The following is an 18,159-nucleotide window of genomic DNA, read 5'->3' as shown; positions in this document are numbered from 1 at the left end:
CCCAACTGTAGTCCTGCTGGAGAACACTGACACAGCCCACTGAGCTCAGTCAAAATCCCGTGGGGTGGAGAGGGGAGTTAAAGTACTTTTTGGCTTCCAGTTGAAGTTTACCAGTGTCCTGAAGGCAGACCTTCCCCATCACATTGCTGTCCCTGCTTATTCCTGCTCTGCCCACTCAGTCTGCCCTTCAAGCCCTGCTGGGGAAGATGCTGGAGGGCACAGGCTGTTTGGCCACACAAACCCAAACTTTGCTGAGTTGTCAGAACGAGGCATGCCTGGCTGTCAGTTTATCAGCCAGAGGAGAGGGCGGGGGGAAAGGAGCGGAAAAGCACCCGGCTCCCCTCATTTCGTATGCGCCACCAAGGGCCCAGCTGGAAGGGGAGGGGGCTTGGTGGTCTGCCAGTGGTGAGGCATCACCCCCTTCCAGTACAGCCCCCAGTGCTGCCCTCCAGGTGGGTTTGCTGGGCACTGGTGAGTGTCACACTGCTGGCACGGCACACCGCGGCAAAAACACCCTCCAAGGGGGATCCTGTCTGCCCTCCCATCCTTTTTTTTGCTGTTTCCTCCTGCCCCCGCCATAACCCACTGGCTGTGGTCGGGGGTCTGTCCCTCCTGCAGCCCTGGCCAGGCTCTGGCAGGGTGTAATTGCCCGTGGGCTGCCCGCCAGTCCGTCCCCCATTTGGCGCTCGCCGACATCCCCCCGTGAACGCCAGGTCAGGGCTCGCCGGGGCCAAGTTCAAGGGCACAGGCTGGTACAGACGTATAAACAAGGGAATGGTATGTAAGCAATAAAGACATAAAGGTTAGGAGCAGGGCTAGCAGTACAATAAACAGCTGTGATAACCCGGTTTGTTTATAGATAAAGAATTTACTGTAAAATCTGCAATCTGGAGGATCCATTTGTTAACACTTTAAGGGACGTGTATTTTTTAAACCTCGTTTTATTTTTTTTTGCTGGCTCAGAAAATGCCTCCAAACACCCTCTTTTACTTCTGCTTTCTTTTAATTCAAGCCCAGGAAACCCATGCTTATCATATTAGCTGGAAATTTTCCCTTCAAAAACCCCTCCAAACAAGCCAACACGTTCCACAGGAGTTTAAAACTGCAGCTACAATAAATGCAGATTAGCCCAGTCCTTAATATTTAGAGCTTCCTGCTAAAACACCCGTGTTTCAAGCAAGGAACATCCCTTTATGCCCTATTTTTCCTAATTCAGTTTTAATAAAAGAAAGTAGAGTAAGTACAATTTCATTAGGGCTCTTGTAATTTCACACAGTGCATGTTTCGCCAACTTCTGCTTTTAAAATATATTTCAGAGTGTAGCCAAGTGTTTTGTGAAATTACCACGGTGCTGCTTAGATGTCCTGTGAGGCTCCCATCACAAGTGCCATATATTGTACTGCAACTATTGATCCAAATGGCTACATTTCTAAAGCAGAAAATGATTGTGTAGTGAAAGCAGTGCAGAGGTGCAGTAAAATGCCCTCAAGTATATAAAGACATAAAGATTAAAGTCACCCTGCAGGTTCCCTTTAACTCCTCCAAATCCACTGTGTAATGTGTTCTTTTAGGATAAATCAAAAACTTTGTACAAATTAACATGACAGGTGCCAGTGTTCATAAATAAGATTGCTCCTCACCAACAGGAGGCTCCAGGAAAGTTTACTTTGCTTTAAATACATGCAAACGCTGTTAATTAAATTCCCAGATGTCCAAAGAACATCTGAATATCTAGAAGGCAAAATAACACCCCAAAATCTCTCAGCCAGAACACGTATTCAGGATAAGAAATTGAGTCTTCAGTACGCAGGATGCCCTAGAGTGTTAATACCAACAATTTTCAGTTCTGTGCTTAGTCTTCGATAAAGTTCAAATGATCTTACAAAGAAAATACATAAGTGGAGCCCATCATAGGTGCTTTCTCCTCCACAGCACCAAAGTGCCTTTTCTAAACTGTGGAATACACTTTTTAGCAGCACGTGTGTTACAAGGACTTGTAAAAAGCATTTGACTGCAGGACAAACAGATTTGCCCTTGCATTGCTTTCACATTCACTCTTGAGATACTTTTTGGTACCAGCCATTTTCAGCACCTTTAACCTTCTCAAAATGACACAAAAAAGTGGGATTCATGTTACAGGTGTCAGACAGGGCTTCTGACACACCTGAACAGCACAATCAAGCTCAGACCACGAGCTGGGCTCTTCAGCTCCTCTTTAGGCTCATTAATAAATAACACCAGCATACCAATAAACTATATAATTTAGTGTCTGCTCTGAGCCAGATTCTTCTTTGTCCTGTTTCTGCTTTCACTGTACTCAGTGGACAAACACTCAAGGTGAAATATTTCCCCCAGTCAAGCTGATGGTTGAATTCTCCAGAATTATAAGGGAACTGGTAGATCCTAAACAGATTAATCTTTGAAGAAGGAAACCTTTCAGACCCTGGCTCCTAGCTGCTCCTGTACACAAATAAGGTATTTTCAGGAGCTTGTACTTCAGGAGCTCTGTCACTGAAATAATCAGTTGATCAAAACATCCTTCTAAGTCAAATTCTGGCCCTCTCCAGCTCTGGTCAAAAGACAGATGGATGAAAAGGCATTGCTAATGCAAACCCCTATCACGTCTGGGGCCTTTCCCCTGCACAATTATCCCGCCTGGATTATTCCTCCAGGACTGTGACTGATTTACACACTACAGGAGTGTATCTCATCTGGGAAACGAGTGCAGCTTTTTAATTATTCTCTGCACCACGGTATCACCCGCAGGGTTTGGGGTGGGGCTGCTGTGCTTGGTGCTGCACACTGCAGGGGGACAGCACGGGGCCACCCAAACTGCTCCCTACAGCTTGGGCAGAGAGGCAACACAAGGCTGCAGTGAGATGGGTGCAGTTCAAATAATGAGCAGTTGTCATTGCACCTACCTGCCTGTCGTCTTCAAGGGCTTGGAGGAGTCTCTGCCCAAAAGGAATCTGAAGGGGGAAGCTTGGTGTGAGTCCTGGGGAGCTGCACGGCTAAAGCCTGGAGGTGCTGGCCAAAGTTAATGTCTGAGAGCAAAACCAAAAGGACAGCACTTTAGGAAGGGCTCTGACAAGGACAACAAGGGTTTGATGTGGTGTATGAGAGCAAAGAGGCAGAGGATGGAGGAGACAGGAGATGGCATGTAGGCTGTGACAGATAAAGTCCCCCTGAATGCAGAGCCATGCTGGGGAGGGGGTGTGGTGGGCCAAGGTCAGACCCCAACAGGGTGTCCCACTGCCTGCCAGGGTGGAAGGAAACAGGGCAACGTGAAGGCATGGTGTGGGCCACCCGCCTCCAAACACCCTGACACAACAAACCCATCCCCTACAGGTACAGCAAGCAGTGGTAACAAGGAATTATTTTGCAACAGGGTTGGTTCCCACAACTGCACAGAATCATAGAATGGGTTTGGTTGGAAGGGACCCTAAAGCTCGTCTTATTCCAAGCCCCTGTGATGGGCAGGGACACCGTCCACTAGACCAGGTTCCACCCAGCATGGCCGTAAACACTGTCAGGGATGAGGCATTTACAACTTCCCTATGCTACGGCCTTGCCATCCTCACAGCAAAGATTTTTTTCTAATATCCAATCTAAACATATTCTCTTTCACTCTGAAGCCATTCCCCCTTGTCCTGTCACTACATGCTCTTGTGAAAATTCCCTCTCCTTCTTTCTTCCAGGCTCTCTCAGGTACTGCAAAGCCACAATTAGGTCACTCCTGAGCTTAAGCATCCTCACTACCATAAAGGAAAAAAACAACAACACAAAAGCCCTGCAAGGAACCCTAACTCATTTCCCAAGCCCCTGATGCATCTGACCTGTGGAGGAAACTGTTTGAAGTGAGGCAGCAAGTCTGTGTCCTTCCCACCCAGCCACCCGTGCCCCAGCATCCCTGGGCTAAGTGGGAACAAGCACAGAGGACTCAGACAGGTTGGACACGGTGCCTCCAGGTCCAAGCTCCAGCAGCTGCTTTTATCCTGTGCATCTGTCTGAGAGAGGCACTGCTGGAGGGGACCCTCACTGGCCACAGGAGGCATCATTAGAGCCAAGAGCTGCCCTTCAAACCACTGGGTTCACACTTAGAGGAAATGAAGGAAGAACACAAGAAGGAATAGAGCCCCAGCTCTGGCCTGCTCAGACAGGTAGTGTGTGGAGGGGTCACACATCTGTCGGGGGCTTTGCGGTGTTTCCCTTTGGAAACTGGCGGTCCCAGATATTACATGACAATTATGTAGGAATTCAGATTTACGAGATTCCTCGCCCGGCCAATAAAACCAGGAGGGAAATATAGAGATGTCCATAAATGACATATTTTCATGCTTTGTGCAACCCGTCCCTGCAAAGCGCTTTTGAGCAGCTAAGCAATTTACATCTAATAGCAAAGTGTTTTTTAATCAGTCAGATCAATTTGTGAAGAATTGGTACATTAGGTATAGCCACATAGCAGAGATCCTTATAGCAAAGGTTTAGAAGTAATTGCTCCCTGACCCACTGAACACTGTATTACTATAGAAGTTTGTATTCTATTAAGAGTTAATAAGTGACCAAAATCTAGACTAATACACTGTCAGGGTTCATTATCATTACAGGTTCTTGCTATTTTTCCAGTCCCTTTTGCTCTGCTGTTCTTGCTACGTATGGAAAACCTATATCAAGATGGTTGTCATGGCAATGAAAAGATTTGCATGTGTCTTATCTATCTATTTAAATACCTTCTTATGGTTTATAACTACCATAATACATCCCTCCAGCCCTGCTCATTGCTAATTTAGAGCCAGCCCAGTGTGTCTGAGGTCAGCGATACCATCAAAAGCATGTTGTCCAGACAACTCCAGAGCCACTGTCCATGGGATAATTGTTTTATGCAAATAAAAAAGTACAACGGTTACATGTTCATCCATGACTTGTGCAATGCACTTGTGCCGGGGCCGGACCAAGTCCCTGATCACATCCCCATCAAGAGTGTTTCCAGCATCCTCCAGCCACAGTGTCAGTGGTTTGATGGCCTTTTTTTGATACCAGTTTCTTCTGCTTGGGCCTGAAGCTGGTTTGAGATGAGGCTGATAGTCTGAGAAGAGACATTGTTGGAATCTGCTCCCTGTGTGTGTGCACTTTTAGAGAGTTGAAGAAAACCTGCCAAATCCAATCCTCTCATCCAAGTTACTCATTTTTGGAAGCTCACTTTGCACCCAGCATTGTGGCAGAGCACAAGTACATTGAGTTGGTACCAAGGGTCTCTTGGGAGGGTATTAAAATTTAAAAACAACCTGGTAAAGATTCCAGTGAGTTCTACAAAAATATCTAAATTTTCTACCTACCACAAATCTAAATTCTTCCTTTCTCCAGATATTTCCATCAATACACACTGGACTGAGAGAATTCTTTGAGAAGATTGTGTGGAAGGCATGGAAATACTTTGCAGACAGAGCAGAAGGCTCTGCATCACTCTGCTTCCCTCTTTTATCTTTACTCCTTCAGGAGTTCATGCTTTGCTGCCACATTCACGTGGCTGCAAAGGTAAATATGGCTATTACTGCATAAATCCATAATGCACACAAGGCAACGAGCAGTGTGAAAACACAGAGAGAGGCAGCAACAACCACCACCATGAAAGGATATCTCTGAAATCCAAAAAACCAGACTCTTCATTCCTCCTTGATCTCCTTGACTCAGTTGTGCCTTTTCAGGATGTCCACAGATTAAAGCTACTTTTTCAAGTACTATAAGATCTACTGAGGATTTATTTTCTGGCAAATTGTATGCTGTTGCAACCAGAGATTAATAATAATATTGGAGCTGTTTAATAATTTGAGAATTGACTGATTTGTTACCGGCATTTGAATCGCTCGACCACATTCACAGATTAGAAATGTATTTTTCCTCGAGATAATTGACATTTGTATTCAGAGTCTGAGGAAATGCCACCTATTCCTGCAGCAGTAAATCAGGAGCCATTTACCCTGCCAATACAGTTAGGCAATGTTTACATGCAGGACTACAGTCATTGTTTGACTAATCCGTAAGGGGTAGATTTTCTATTGCAGTTCAATAGCTCATCTACTTCAGACTGTTGTGAACTTTCTAAAGATGTGTTTTCACCGATAATAGCAGATCTTGGAGTGTAGTAATCTGGAATTGAAGCTTCAGTGACAGATTTACTCAAGTAGCATTTTGCATCAGGCATTACTGCAAACATTATTTTATATGTGTGCGTGTATAAATATATTACAGGTACACGCGGAGCTGACAGAAGCTTCCAAAGATAATTTCTGCAATTTAACAAACTAAGGATTTCAAGTCAAGCACCGGTTTCCGGGTGTTTTTCATAATGGATTTCACAGCAGATGACCTGACAGCTAATCTCAGGATCTGAACTGCACAGACCCAAACAAACGGCCTCAGACCCTCAAAGCATCGCTCGGCTTTCACATGCCCGATGTCCAGAGGTCCAGACTGACCTCTTCACCCCCTGTCTGGGAAACATTCCTCCTCCAGGCAGCTCTTTCTTGCCGACAAACAGAGCAGGACCAGTGGGCACTCGCTGAAAAGGGCCGAGAGAGGGGCCATGAATGGAGCGTGTCTGGTACAACAATGCCAGACAATGTCTGTGAATGGGGTTGCAAACCGTGCTCCTGTTAGAGGGGCTGCCAGCAGCTTCCCTGCCCCCTCTCCCCCCTCCCTCTGAGGGTCTCTGCTCCCCTCTCAGAAATACATTAGACCCCAAAGAGGGGGACAAAGTCAAGAGGTGCTGTTGCAGAAGGGGAGGGCGCTCGGCAGCAGTGCCGGTGACTGCAATTCCTCCCTGCACCACCTGCCCCTTCTGCCATTAAAAGTGGTGGCAAGGACAAAAGCAAAGCAAAAATTTGAGAGCAAGCTCTGCTTGCAAAAGCACCAGCACCACACTCTGGGATGGGCCACTGGCCCCCAGTTTAGGCCTTTTTTGAAGAGCAAGACAAGTGCACCACTAATGAGGTGTGGGGTTCAGACCTGGCTCTATTTCTCTTTGGTTTAAGTCGTGGGGTTTGAAGGAAAACAAAGAAAAGGGAAAAAATCATGGATCTACACTGTGATGTGCTTCTCCCATCTAATTCACAGCAAAGGCAATGACTTATTTAACAGAGAAAATAAGATAAAAGCAGGACATGCTGAGACATTTTGCAGGATACAGCTAAGCTGTCATCTCATGCTCAACCAAATCCTGAGTAACTCTACCAAAACCAGGGGAGAGAGTTCAAATATTGCTGGTGAAGATCACTATCCAACTATCCAGAAGTTTGGAAAGTATTTGGGCCTAAATATTGTCATTTTTGTCCTATCAAAAAACTACAATTTTCATTAGAAGTACTGAAAATAACATTAAATAGAAAATATATTTCTAATACTTATTACCAGTACTGATCTTGAGTGACCATTATGCCTACAGGATGAGCCTTTGAAACTGCATTATCCTCTAGTTCAGAGTGTCAAAAAATGAAATAAAAGGAAATTATGGAGCCACACAGCAAGTACTATATGAAACCTTCTTCCGAACTATATTCCTTAGTAATTTGGGATTTCTGCTCTTGGGAACCCACCAGCAACTCTAGCTCTACAACTGCAAATGCCCTTGGGAAGGAAGTGATTTGGTAAGGCAGAGTGATAAGGATGACTAAGACTGGGAGGCTTAATAATACACAAAAAATTCCTTCAAAGACTGGGAGCTTTCAGGATGATCAAAGCCTGACTGATGTGTCCATCTGTGCTTCTCTGTCTGCAGAGCTCTGCATGGGTCTATCTGCAAAGTAAAACTTCTGCCTGCATTTTAGATCATTTCCCAGAAGCATTTTGGGATGTGAGTGTCCAGACTGACCTGCCCAGAGCTCAATCAGCAGCTAATTTAAGGCAGCAAAAAAAGCTGTGACAGCGAGGTGGGGGCACCAGCACCACCTGCAAGGGCAGGTTTGTTCCTACTTGGCCCAAGCAATAGGAGAATCTACCAGGTCCTGTCCTGGTGTAAACAGGGTGCCTGGAGAGAAGACAAAAGCCACAGTTTACTGGGAAAGCTGCCTGGCAGCTTAAAGAAAAAATAATTCAACATAAAATAAATAAAACAGCAGAGCACCTTGGACTGCACAGCCCAGCTCTGGCTCCAGCTGCTTCATGCAAAGCAACCAGACAGGAAAGCCCAACCCAAGTGGCCGTGGGGCGAGTCCTGGCCACAGGGGGCCCAGTGGGACCAGTCCCATGGCAGTGCCCTCCCTGGGCACTGTCCCTGCTGAGGACAAGGCACATGAGGAGGCCCTGCCATGTCCAGCTGAGCCCTCCTGGCACAGTGTCCCCCGGGATGGGGGGCAGCTGGGGCAGACACAGAAGAGTCCAGGCTGCTCTGTCTGTTCAGGGGGCTGGCCCCAGGGGCAGGAAAGCGTAAAGGTGGTTTCAAAACCACAGCTTTTTTGTTGTTTTGGATTTGTGGGGCCTTTTCTCTCCCCCTCCCTGAACATCTGGGCCTCTCCTGGAGCGTGTGCTGTGGGCAAAGCAGCCCCTCTGGCCCTGAACCTGCAATGCCCAGAGGAGAGCCAGGACTGACGTGACTCTGAGCAGATAAAAACAACAGAGCGGGGGGGGGGGGGAAGTGGGAGGTTAAAACAATAAGGGAAATTTTTTTTCATTTCAAATGCACGCTCCTATCTGTTTAGTATAATATTTTAGTTGTACAGAGGGATTTCAAACACCCACAGGAGATTGATTTGCAGTTAAATTCAGAGAGATTCAGGTGCCTCAATCCAGGAATATGCCAGTCTGGACAGAACTAGCACAGCTCTTCCTATGGGTTTGGAGGCAACAGCCACAAAAGCAGTGCCGACCTCCACAGCGTAACAGACCAGGGCCAAAGTGACCTCCCTGCTCACCCTGCAAACTTGGCCCTGGCCAGCTGCTCCCTCAGCCCTGGAGGCGAGACAGGGACTGAGGGAGGGGAATAGCCGTTCCCTCCTCCCCGGGCTCATAACCAGATAAGTTTTTGTCTTGTTATGCCTTTTAACACAAGTAAATCCAAATAACTGGGCAGTAATGAATTATAAATGGAACAAAAATGAATATACTATTAATACTACTCCCAGAAGGGGATAAAAGGGATCAGCAGCTTTATCCCATGCTGCAGCTGAGAACTGACAGGCAGGCTGGGCTGACATTCAGAGGCCACTCTGTTTTCATGAAGGAACAAAAAAAATCCCTCGGTGAAGGCGAGGAGATATTTGACCTGCTCCTGCAGCCCCAGAGCCTGTTCACCAGCGCTCCATCCTGCAGCTGCCCTAGCACAACTCCTCCTCAGCCCGTGGCCCCTCTCACAACTCCTCCTAAGAGGACCATCCTAAAATGGATGCAGAGAGGATGCTCACGTTGCCAGCGACCGAGCCTTCCCTCTGCTTCCCCGCTGAAATTTGCTCCTGTAAAAGAGGGAGTAAACAAAATTCGGTGCTTAACAATCTCCAGGGCTTTCTGTGCTCCTGCAGCCTGACCCCTACCAGGAGGGAAAACAAAGCTGAAAGCACAGCCTGTCCCAGCACTGACCTTCCCCCAACCAGGTGCCACGGGGCACCAGGGCTCCGATAAGACCCAGGCACAGCCGGAGCTGCTGCTCCGCAGGAATGACGGGAGATAAGGGCAGTGTTTTCTCAATTATTTTCTTCTACAAGCAGGTTTGAGGGAGGGGAAGGGCTGCAGCCACGTGGTGAGGCCGCCCCTGCCACCTCACTCTCTCCAGAGTGGTTGAGGGGACCCCTGAGGATCATCTCTGATCTTTAACCCCACCCTTAAGGACTCATCCAGAACAATGCTAAGCACTATAGACCCCTCTAATCCTCAAGCACTGGGCAAATGGGACACAGACTTAAACTCTTTTATACACTTTAAAGTGCAGATAAACTTCAGCATGTACTGAAATCTGTAAGGCTTCAGTTGGAGGTACAGTAGGTCCTTCCACAGTTTTCCATGTCTGGCCATGGTCCCCCTGAGGGGCAGTGGCTCCAGGGCACACTCCTGCCTCCCGTGCAGCCCAGTGGTCACAGAGCCCGTGGGACCAACCCAAGGGTTCCTCTGAACTGCAGCAACACAAGAAAAAAGGCACTTTGGTGATGGTCTACTGTGGAGTTTCTTTGCTCATCAGTCTCACTCCCAACTTCAGCAAATTCCCAGAGGTTTTTTACCTCTGTGCAATTCTCTTCCTCTTCTGTGGGAAAAACCTGCAGAAACTGCCAAGGGAAAACTACACCAAGCAAGGGAGCTGGGAAAACCAGGAGAAGCATTTTCCTTTTCTCTGCCCTTGTTCAGAGCCACCTCCCCAGGTGCCACCTGCAAAGCAGCAGGTACAGGGAGACTGGGGGGCTGTGACAGGGGCTTAGTCCAGCTGCTTTCCAGTCACACAAAGCTTTACCTTGGCACAGGTGGACCATGTTCAGTTCGAAATGGGTTAAAATGTATGGAAAGCAGCAGAAGGTTTTCTCAACAGTGACTTGGCTAATTTGGGCAGAAAAGGAGGTGCTTCAAAAATTTTGCATGTGTTTAACTAGAAGTGCTTGAAGTGGACAGATTTTCTTCCTAATGGGCACATGTTTGGGCTGAACTCCACCTCTCCAGTCCACTTTCCTCATCTGCTCTGTCTTTGACTTGGCACCATCAATTTTAGCACAAATTAATCACTCCCAGGTTAATCTTTCTCTCTGTTGCCTTCCCCCTGCCCCATGGGGGCAGAGACACCAAGATAAACAGCCATACAGGGATTGAAAACAGATCATCCAAAGCATTTTGAGCAAAGGAAAAAACCCTCCACCCATGTCAGATGAAGACGATCCTACGCTTCCCAGAGCCCTGGGTGACACTAACGCTGTTTACTATTGCACTTAAGTTGCACTTATGTAACTCTTTGCCCTTACCAGGATTAAATAATTTGAAATAATAAACTGCCATTCCTTCACCAACACTTTGGAAACAGCAGCAGTCTATGCCTTTGCTCCTGTGTCTCACAGCCCATGGTTTACCTGAGAACTGGCAGGTTCTTTCATGGCTAGGGCAGTACAGCAGGGAACGTTCACACCAGAGGAAATGGGAAAGCAGCAGAACTCAACCAAATTAATGCAAGGATAAAAGCAGCCAACAAAGCTCCTTTCACTGCCCACTGTTCAAGAAATACAAAGTTCACCTTCAGTGTCTCATTTACAAATTAATAAATAAATAAATGAAAAATTTAGCAGGTGGATAGATTATTGTTGTGTCTGACCTTACCCCTGGAGCCTTCCCTGACACAGAAGCCATGCCTGACCACCAGGATTTGCTCACTTAAGCATGTTGTGCTCGGTACTGGAGCACCTGTGTATGGGTGGGGTGAGCAGCCTCTGCTCACAGGTGGGCTGTGAGGGGGTTCATGGGCTGCTGAGGCTCAGGCTGAGCAGGTGTTTGGTCATGTAACATGAGCCAAGCCAAAATAAAGAACCTGTCTGCAATGCTGAGGGGGTCTTGCTCCTGAGCTGCCCTGCCCTCCTGGGGACACTGCCACCTGCATGGTGTGGGGACACTGAGACACCGACCCCACCACTGCATGGCACAGGGTGACACAGAGGGAGGTATCTGGAGCCAGGTGATTAATGGGGCTGGTTTCAGGTCCTGTTCCCACAGGGAAACTGCAGGCCTCAGGGAGGAGATGCTCTGTGCCCTGAGGCTGGCAGAGTGACAAACCGTCCTCCAGCTGCTGCCCATGACCTGATGTCCCCTACCTGCTGCTGTCCCCAACCTGCCAGCCCCACTGCCCCCCAGGCCCCTGTCCCCTGTCCCAGGACAGCCAGGTACCCCAGGCAGCAGCAGCAGCTCCCCATCCCACAGCCAGGGTACCGCTGTCTCCATGGAGACCGGCCCCGCTCTGGTCACCATGGAAACGCCCAGCGGTGCTCAGGTTGGTGATGCTCAGGCACTGGGGGAGCTGCAAGAGGTCTGTCCCCTGCTGACTCCACAGAGGTGAGAGCATGACCCCGACCCTGGAAAAACCAAGAAAACCCAGAAAAGCATCACAGGAGAGATGCAGAAACACCGCAAATCTCTTCATCCTTCCTCCTGTGCCACAAGGTCTTCCACCAGGAACGGCAACATTTCCCGAAGAAACCCCAAGAAGAGAAGAGAAAATAATGTGGCTTTTCATGACACACGGAGTGGCACCATGAAACCTTGTCCCAGCTGCGCTGGCCAGCTCCAGGTCACAACCAGCTGCTGCCCTGGGAGACAAACACAGCCCTCAGGTCTGAGCAACTGCATAAACAGCTTAAAAACCAACTTTCTCCAAAGGATATGAAATGTTAATTGTTGCCACTGCTGCTCTCAGCCATGATGTTTTGCATGAGAAAAAGAGCTTGTTTCTACCATGACAGAGTGACCCGGAATTCACGTTGGATACGTATGTGCCTACACACTGTTGCATTTATTTACTACTTTATTGGATGTGCACCTCAGGCTGTGTCCACTTATGTCATGGAAGAGCAAGTCAAAAATTACTAGAAAGGAAATAATTTCTGGATGATATTTCTATTACAACCCCAAGAAGCCTCTGTACGCTGGGCTGTGTCAGCAGCACAATGTGGCACTGCATCTCTCCTGCCCTGACCATGGGGAGCAGGGGAATATTCCAGTAATTGTATCAAATCCCCAGTGCGTTGGGAGCTGGACTATCTAGAATAACCAATTTTAATAGCATGTCACTGCTCTGTTTCATAAAGTAGGAGTGAACAGGCTGTGAGAGATGCATTGGAGGGACCTGCTCATCCCAGGACCCCGGGGGTGACCTGCCTCGTGAGGGATTTAATTACCAGGATCTGTACATCCACCTCATGGTGCCAAACAGGACAACAAACCAGAACATAAAATGTCAAACTTGAACTTAAGCCATTAAAACTTTGCTTTCTATTTTAATGGTAAAAAGGTTGCCTGTGCTTTAAAAATAAAATCTCACACCCCCTGCCCAGAGCCCTCCAAAGCCTGAAAAAGTTGGGAGAGAGAAGGGAGTTCAATTTTCTTCCCCCTGCACCCAATTGTCTTCTACTGACCATAAAACCTGTAGGGACATCCTTGTGAAGTCCAAATCCCCAGAATGAACTTCAAAGCATTTAAAGCTAATATTAGCATTTTTCATAGCGTTACAATGATTGTATTGTGTTACAAAACCTTAACAACTATTTAAAAGGGGAATTTTTTTATATATTAATATTACAGACCAGGCAGACAATTTGCATGACCTCAAAGCTGCAGCTACCAATGAAATGACGGGATGAACAACGATGCTCCATCGGCATCCATGGGATCATTGCTGTGACAAACAACCCACAGCCAGGCACACTCCTGACAAATGTTACCTTCCAGGGATTCAGAGGCAGATTTTTTTTAAAAAATGTTAAACTACATCATGTTCACAGTGATATTAAAAATCACCTGCTGCAGATTGACTAAGTAACTGCTCTAAAAGTCAGCTTAGACACAAACTAGTCCCAGAATCCAAGGTACAGACACTTACAGTTCCTAGAAATAGTTAGACAGTCTTAATGAGAACACATACAGGATTTCTGCAAACAGAAATAATGCTCTCTGAAAAAAAACCCAAACACCAAACTCCAGTATTAATCTTTTTAAAGACTGGAAATACTGGAGGGGTGAGGGGGTTAATGTTTTTATGATGCAGTGTGATATTTCCTCAATTATTTGACTAATGAAAAATAGTTTAGCTTAAAAAAGTATTTGGTACAGCCTCTGCATTCAGCACTTTTACTGCCTACAGAGAGGGTTTAATTTCAGAGGTCTTGTCCACAAGGTCGGTAAGAAGAAAACTACAGGGAGTCTGATCCTGATTTACTGTGAGTCCCTTTCCCCACTCCAGTAGTGTTAAAGGTGGTTTTCCACTGTAACATAATTTATACTCACTTTGAAGATACCTCATGGGGCACAGGGAAGTGTGGGCTCTGTTGAGGATGGAGCTGCAAGGATTTCACCTGGGCTAAAGGAGATGTGTTATTAACTGGAATCAGGTCCGGAATGCTGCCCTGCACCTTGTTGGCTTTATCCAGGGCAGGTTGAGGGAAGCCAAGGAAGAGGGTCCAACATGTCCTGGGTGGCTCTTGGCCAATGCAGTGCTCCCACAGGCACTTCCACACAGGTCTGGCTTTGGAAAAGTGACTACAAGGCGGGTGTTGCACTTTTCTGTGGGACTGGGGGGTCAGGAAGGAGAAATTCTCCAAAGCAAAAGAACTGAGAGAAAAAAAAACCTGTTAAAGAGGAAGCAGGCTGTGGCTCCAGGAAAGTATATTTCTTTAAAAACACCTCAGGAAGTGATGTTACTTGAAAATTTTCAGCTGCCACCCTCTGAAGAAGCACACGCTTCACTTTGTCATGCAAAGGAAAGAGAAAACTGAGCACCATAAATCGGAGTTGTGCTTACAGCAAAGGTGCTGTTTATCTGTCTGATATTTAGACTGACCTTTGCTGGGCTGTGGAGTTTGTCTGTCTGCAAATCCTCAAATCTCAAACAGAGAACACTGCCGAGAACCAAGTGACCCGCGGGGAGATGAAATATTATCTCTCCACTGTATACAACTCTTTCCTGGGAGTCTCACCAGCGCCACGGGTTCATCTCCAACCTCTCGCAGGGCTACATACCCAGGGGGAACTTGTTGGCCCTGGCAGGGCAGATTTAGCCCTTCCCTTTGTGCCAGAACCATGGTTTGGTTCGTGCCAGGGCTGTTCACTTCACCTGTTCCATCAGCAAACTCAAAACCTGGCAGATCCTCACCCTGTTCTAACTCCAGTCCCAGTTTATCCCTGATGGCACCTTTTTCTGCTCCTGCCCACTGGGGATATCTCAGAAGCCAACACATGCAGCTCACATCCCATCTGCATTTCGTTTTCCCAGTGTTGTCTCCTTCCCTCCTTAAAACACTGGAGGGTTTTTTTAAAATCATCCCTTGGAAGATGATCATGAGACAAAGATGGCATCGGCGCTACTTTTGTTATCCCGAGGAAAATGTATTGCTGTGTTTTTGCCAACCATCTCCATTGCCAGTGCTTAAGATTCAGTGCTGGAGCTTGTGCCTTCCCCTTGCTTAGCCTTCCAAAGCCTTTTGCAAACATTTAAATAAACAGCCCTAGGAAGTAAGTATTAATAAATACATTTTACAGGGGCTGATTTAGTCCAGCCAGTAGGAGTTATGCACACACGAATTAGTAGCAGACTCAGAGAAGCAGTGCCTGTGCCTCGAGTCCAAGTGCTGCCAGACAAGAGCTGGCTGCAGTCACATCCCAAGCATCCCAGAAAAACAGGCTCTTGCTCCTCCAGCCAGTCCCCTTGCACATTTCTTGCAAGAATATGAGTTCCCATGAATAGTGAGGTTCACCAGTGTGGGCTGAAATCAGCTGCACCCTGATCTCCATCCACCCCTCCAGGAAACCCCTTCCAGTGCAACACCTCTGGTCCTTCCCTCCAGCTGCAGGAGGAATCCCCTAAGGAGTTAACACTAAAGGAAGCAACAGGCAAGATTTGTGAATGAGGAGGCCACATGTCAGGCCAATCTTCTCACAATGATGGCTTATTCACAAAAACTAGGCTTTGAACAACTTAATTAGGATTAAGAATACATCATCTGGACAGTACTGAGAAAAGTGAAATATGTTGCAATTGCCAACGCTCTTTCTATTGTCTCCAGATATCAGCTGAGCAGCCAAGGAAACCTCCTTCCTCAAGCAGGAAGAGGGCACAGCGGGCTCTGGGTGCCTCTGCTTTTACAGTGTGGGGACCCCCTGGTGAAAAGCCCGGGTGAGGTGCAGCAGCCAGGCCCTTCCCCAGGCTGCAAACCAGCCCACCTGTGACAGCCCGGTCCACCAAGACCTGAGCCAGCTCTGGTGGTGGCCACAGTGATCACTCCACTCCCCAGTACGAAAGCCCAGGATGGAAAGTCACCCTTAAAACCCCCTTTGAGGGTGCATTTGGGGGTACAGCACCTGCAGGCAGCAGTAGCCCAACCTCTCACCAGTCCTTGCTTGCATCCCTCTGGCTGATGCCCCATGCCGAGGGCACTGCAGGGCTGTGAGAGGGTTATTGCCTGCCCTGGGGAGAGGAGGGAGAATTTTCATCCAGAATCACAGCAATCAGAGAGCTGTCCTTTCCCTCTGAGGTTTTCCCTGTCCACACCTTCACCAGCGGCTTCCCTGCCACCAGCCAAAAAGCGGCATGGCAAGACCCAGGCGTGAGCTGGAGGAGTTAATCCTCCAGCATTTAAGCCCAGATGGAGCCAAGGAAGACTTTCTTTCTTTAAAAGTACAACTGTTGTTTGGTTTCCCACAGGTACAGATTCATTAGCTCTTGACTGGCTCTCCTGGCTTGCTGACTACTTGTGGAAAAAGCCATTTACCCTGGTGAATGTCAAGGTTAGTTCAAACCGTCCTTGTCATCAGTCTCTCTGGCAGAAGGTCAGGGAGAAGCTTTCCTCAAATGGGCAGCATCAAACAAAGCAGAGCCTGACTTAACTCACCTAAGGGAAGGAGACCTTCTCTGCTAGGCAGTAAACATTCCCCTGGGTGAAGAGGACAAGAGATTAACCCCTTTCCCTCCTCCCAACTCCTCTCTGACTGCCTTCAGGGAGCCACCTCCATGTCTGTGGGGCTGATCACATCCTCATCTCCCTTTGCTGGGCAAGACCACGTGGGTGCACCAAACCCTGCAGGGAAGATTCAGCCTCCAAGGATGTTATCCCAGCAACAGTTTATGTCCATTTTTATTTCTTTAAACTTAGAGTTTAATTCTTACACCTCCAGCAGCACAAGCCTCATCAGTAGATCATATGGGAAGTATTAAAGCACATAACTGAACAATAACCACCCATTTAATACCTGTTAGCCTGGGCTCCTACAGTACGTGCTGTGATGTCTTCAAGGTGGTGGGAAGCCCCTTGATATATGCAAAGAGAGGCACATGTGGTACTTAAGGGAAAAGGAAAAAAAAAAAGGAAAAAAAAAATCCCACCAAGCCTCTGTACCCTTTTGTGTTCTGTGAGTGAGCTGGCCCAAGGGATAATTAATGTTAAAAGGAAATGGTTTTGGAGGTGACACTTTTGATAAGAATACCATGGGTAAATTACAGGAAAAGTTCCCTGGCACCTGGAATGGGTTTTGTCCACAGGGTTTTAGCATAAGAAAATGAATGGGAAAACAAGAGGAGACTTTCGGTGCTCCTTTCATGCTCTCCATTCACATGGGAAGAATTAGAGAAATTTTTCAGCAGGAGGGAATGGTGGTAAATTATAAACGGCCTCATCACAGGGAAATACTGAGGTTTTGGACACTCAATCCTGCAGCATTACCAGCTTGCTTCTAGGGTTTCACTCTCAGCTGCCCCTGTGAGGCCGGAACATGTGGGCCAGCTCTGAGGGTCCCAGAGAGCCACCCCAATGCTTGTCTGAGGGGCTGCGACCACAGGAAAGCAGAAAGGATGGACATGGCCTTGTTACAAAAGCACAACACAGAGCACACCCATGGCAAACACTGCAGACACTATGAGGAAGAATGAAGATTAAGGAAATAAAGTCTCCAGTGCTTGTGTCTTACATAATTTCTCAGCTGAGAGACTGAGAGTCCCCTGTAAAAAGCTCATTAGAAATCTTAACACAGAAAGAAAAAGTCCTGCAATTATGCAGCTTCACTGGAAATCTTTTTGGAGATTGTAGTTAGCTTTTGAATTCTCTCAATCACCTTTTAGGCACTGGAGAAACTTGGTTTGAGAGTTCTGGTGCAGAAGAGCTCTCCTGTAAAGAAATACTCACCTACAGTCAATTAGACATTAGCTGGTGCTTTGATGTTTAGAGACTCTGAGATTCTTCAAAGAAGGTCTATTTTGAACCAGTATTTCAGCCGAGGTCAAACATGACACCCAGACCTTGCCTCAGACTTCTCTGCCCTCACGACAACAAACATGGTTTGTGGTATTTCTAATTTGTGGAGGTTTCTGAGAGATGAGCAGATCAAAAATGTAAATGGCTTCAGCCCTCAGGTCAAGCAGGCAATCTGTGCCAGCGTGTGAAGGAAATGAGTATGACAGTTCACAAAACGTTGCTTCCAGGAATAAGAGCTCTCCATTTCCTAATA

At 47.3% G+C, this 18,159-nt stretch overlaps 1 long non-coding RNA gene across 1 annotated transcript in view; it reads right to left on the bottom strand.

Moving 5' to 3' along the window:
* The window catches only part of LOC139685406 (uncharacterized), a 90,125-nt gene that overhangs the window by 67,854 nt on the left and 4,112 nt on the right, over positions 1 to 18,159 (bottom strand). The window contains exon 2 of the long non-coding RNA XR_011700103.1: positions 2,922 to 3,044. This is a non-coding gene — a long non-coding RNA (uncharacterized lncRNA). The remainder of the gene's footprint in view (positions 1 to 2,921; positions 3,045 to 18,159) is intronic.

This window comes from Pithys albifrons, chromosome 2, assembly GCF_047495875.1.
Source record: "Pithys albifrons albifrons isolate INPA30051 chromosome 2, PitAlb_v1, whole genome shotgun sequence".
Classification (NCBI taxonomy): Eukaryota; Metazoa; Chordata; class Aves; order Passeriformes; family Thamnophilidae; genus Pithys; species Pithys albifrons.
The sequence above is the reverse complement of the archived record's forward strand: the minus strand, read 5'-3'. Positions and strand labels throughout refer to the sequence as shown.